Genomic DNA, 4,229 nt, shown 5'->3' on the forward strand with positions numbered 1-4,229 from the left:
ATAAAATATTCGAGGGAAGATTATGAATCGCTTTCTTGTCCGGCACCCATGTGCCGAGGGTGTCAGCTTGTTTCCACCTTGTTACATACAGTTCCGGGCCACTTCCTAGTGTTTTTTTCTTCACTGTTTTAGTAACCATGTTCTCATTCAATTCTCATGATTGCTCTCATTTTCAATGTTGGAATCTGATATTTTGATTGACATCACGAAGATTTTCCGATCAAAAGAAGGAATCAAATTGCCAACCCGTAAATAGCACAACTTGCCCGATCTATTTCAAATTTATTCCATGGCGGAAAATTGTGGGGCGGGGGGGTGATGGATTACGCCGCCATTTCCGGTACTTGTGATTACTCTTTTATTATCGCTGTAAAATCAGCCATAAAATGAAGTTATTTTCAAGATGAGCTTCATAACGATCTGCTGCACGTTTATTAACTTGCTACCCTCTTTTGCTGGAGCATCCGCGGAAACCGTTAACTAGTCGTCAGTCATTTTCTTTCGCGGCTCCAATCCGGTAATCCAAACATCCAGCAAAATGCAGTCCCTCCTCAAAGTCGCGTTGTGTCTTCTTCTTGCTGTAACTCTGGTTAGTATCACGTCCACCCGTCGAGTTTTTATCCAGTTTAAATATCTAAAGAACGGCACGAATGGAGATGTTGCATGTGTGAGGGATTTGCGATTTGACCATTGATTCTTATGTAAAAGTTTGCGAGAAACACGATGGTGCCACTGGTTTTCTCTGAAATCATCTCCCAAGCTCAAAAAAATGCTCTCAAAGTGAGGCCAAAATGAGGGGATATCCCACCCTACCCTGAGAGTCCACCTCTCAAAACAAACTCTCCATGCAAAGATACGGAGCAAATAGGTACATTAGCAGGGTTACCGTGTTTTCAGTTTTGGAGTCCCCAAATAAAGTGGCAACCCTGTTAATGTATTTGCTTCCTATCTTTGCATGGAGAGTTTGTTTTGATGTAGAGGTGGACTCTCAGGGTAGGGTGGGATATCCCCTTCATTTTTGCCTTACTTTGAGAGCTTTTTTTTGAGCTTGGGAGATGATTTCAGAGAAAACCAGTGGCACCATTGTGTTTCTCGCAAACTTTTACATAAGAATCAACGGTCAAATCCCAAATCCCTCACACATGCAACATCTCCATTGTCCGTGTTCCACTTTACCAAAATTCCAAGTTTTAAGGGTTACTCTTTCAAATGCCCGAACCCACGTCGTAAATCTCCTCGAAATCGAAAATCGGGTTAAGGGGAGTTTTACTCTATGAATAGAACTTTTCAGGCTCTAAACTCTGTTAATGACGTTATGTTAGGAAAAAAGAAAATGGCATTTCTGACGCAAATTGTAGATTTTTCCGACTTATTTTCGAAAATTCTAGGTCGAAGTTTGAAATGTACCTTAATTTTGAAATTTGTGGACGCATTCGTAACATTTTAAAAATGTATTAGGATAAGTTTCAAGCAGGCCCGCCACAAGGGGGGGGATACTGGGTCCTCGGTACCGGGGCCCGGGCCCTGGAGGGGCCCGTGACGCAGGTGACAATCCCCTACGAATTCATGTGTAATCCTTGTCTCGTAAGGAAAAGTGAAAAAATGGCCCTAAAAATTCCGCAAAGATGAATGAAGTTTCAAATACACGCTAGGGCAATATAAAATTTGTCTTACTTTTTTAGAGATTCTATCTATTTTCAAGATTTTGAGTATAAGTAGAATGATATTTTGAGTAACTGCGTTTCATTTTCTTCTGTTGTCGGATGCTAAGAGGCCCCTGTCCGGGCATTCTCGACTTCAATGGCTCAACTCCCTTGCCATAGACGTACAAAAGGGGAGTCCAGGGGGCCCGGCTCCCCCTAGAATTGAAAAGTATCATCTGCCCCCCTCAAAAAAATTTTTATAGATGTTTTGAATGCAACAGTTCGAAAGTATTTGGTGCTGAAAGTAAAAAAAAGCGTAATTATTCTGCAGAAATTGATGGAAAATCTCCATCATAAGAGCTTCAAAATGCGTCCAAATATATTTAAAATTTCAAAAATTTCCCGGGGGAGGCCCCCCGGACCCCCCTCTGTGCTAGGGGCCCGGGCCAGAAATCTGGCACCAGGGCCCGAGATGGGATGTGGCGGGCCTGGTTTCAAGGTAATTTTAGTAGAATAAAGACGAATATATATTTTTTTTTTAGACTTTACCAGTAGTTCGGATTTTTGGAGTGATGGGAATCAAGTATTGCTGTTTTTTTTTTTTTTTTTTTTTTTTTTAATTCTTAATTGATATCAAGAAGGGTTGAGAGTTTTATATATGTTTTTTTTTTTTTTTTTTTTTTTTTTTTTTTTTAAATCCCCAATTTGACACTCAAAAGAATTAAAAATCGATCACGAAAATTCATTCCCCCGTTCCCTCAAATTTTTCAATCGAATTTCGAGGCCATGTTGAAGCAATCGATATGCAATCTCACCTGTTTGATGTATCGAATATGATCTATACCCTGTTTATCGATCCTTTTCCATGGGTTTAAAATCCGGATCAATCGATAAATCGCAAAGCACGCCACGCTACTCATATGATTATATGACGTCTTAGATGTGATAATTTTACGCCTGTTCTCGTTCAACATAAGCAACTAATCGATCTAACGTTGCGTTTAATATAGGTCTTTGCCCAAACGGCGCCCGCAGCTCTTGACGGAGGTAATACAGAAGGGATAGAAAAAGGTGGAGTAAGTATTAAGGTCTGCGCCAAATGTATTGATGAATGTCAGGCCGTCGGTAACCCATTGGAATACTGTGAAATCCAGCGGTGTGCAAGTTTTTGCCGAGCAACATAAAATTATGGTAAGTTAAAATTCGATTCAGTCCTCAAGTAAAATCGTGCATAGTTTTACCACGCAGAAGAAACGGATCTAAAGGATTTCCTAATTATTCTCCTATTTAATCCCGCAAGAAACACGATTATCAAAGATGATTTTTATCTAATACTCAATTTTTAAATCAATTTTCAAGCTAAAAATATCTCTTAAAACTTAGATAGTAATAAGGAACATGCAGAGGCTAAGTAATCAGCATACAAATAGCTTTGATATAATAGAAACACTAAAATCATGGAGCATCAGGAATGATGGGTAGTTCATAAAAAGTAAAGACCCTATAAACCAGTACAAGCAATGTGTGGTGGATGTAACGCTATAACGCTTTTTTTTTATAATATTTCACCGGGCTAGAGTCACCGGAGCGCCTTCAATTTTTAGTAAGCAACAAGAATGCCCATAGAGCACGCATTGTTGCATCATGGCGTCATTATATACCGATATCATACTTAACTTCCCCTCATCCTGTTTTGCTCATTCGTTAATGGCTCTCGTTATGTTAAAGGTTTCTTATCCGGGCTTATCCTGCAGTGCCTAGTTAATCAATTAACTACCGTTGATCAATCATCGTCGGTGACCCTCTCGACACTCAAGTGATTAACCAGTCATCACCAACCCCTCTCGATCAAACAAATTGACCATCCTCGCACCAAGTGATGGTTCTGTAAATTAAGTAATCAGGATCTCGCGACTCTCAAAAAGGCTGGCACCAAACTCCGCTTTGATATTTCGATCTACCACGTCTACTTCAACAATGCCATGTAAAAACGATCGGAACTCAGATAATAAATAAGTTTGACCCAAATTTAATGTTTTTTAATTATTCCAACCTTCACACAACGTTGTGCACAGAGACTGTGTCTACAAATGAAAACCTTCGATTCTGATGCAAGACGTTGCGAGAGTCAAACTAAAAATCCAAAATGTTCCAACATTTTTTAGACATACTTTGGAAACTTTTGAAATGTAGTTGACTCTAATCCGCTATGATGTATTCGCGCAATCTGCCAGACTCTTTATCACAAATTCATTTTTTCCACCAGTTAATTTGCTTGTTAATTTTTTGCTTTGTTAATTGTTAATTTTTTTAAGAGGCTAGACTATGGATTTAAGGGACTTTTTTCCAGTGTGCCATAATGCGCACGATCTCTTTTTTAGGTTCCTCATTGAAAATTCGATTTTTTTTACCACTTTATTCGTTACCTATCGTTCTTATTTCATGTATTTATCATTTTTTTCCATTGATATATCCCCCAAAATTTCCCATATACTTATGCGTCGTTTATGATAAACATTCAAATTGAACAAAATGACAAAGTCTCGCACATAAGAAATAAGAAAATAAAATCAAAGCCGAGTAATG

This window comes from Bemisia tabaci, chromosome 7 (assembly GCF_918797505.1).
Source record: "Bemisia tabaci chromosome 7, PGI_BMITA_v3".
NCBI lineage: Eukaryota > Metazoa > Arthropoda > Insecta > Hemiptera > Aleyrodidae > Bemisia > Bemisia tabaci.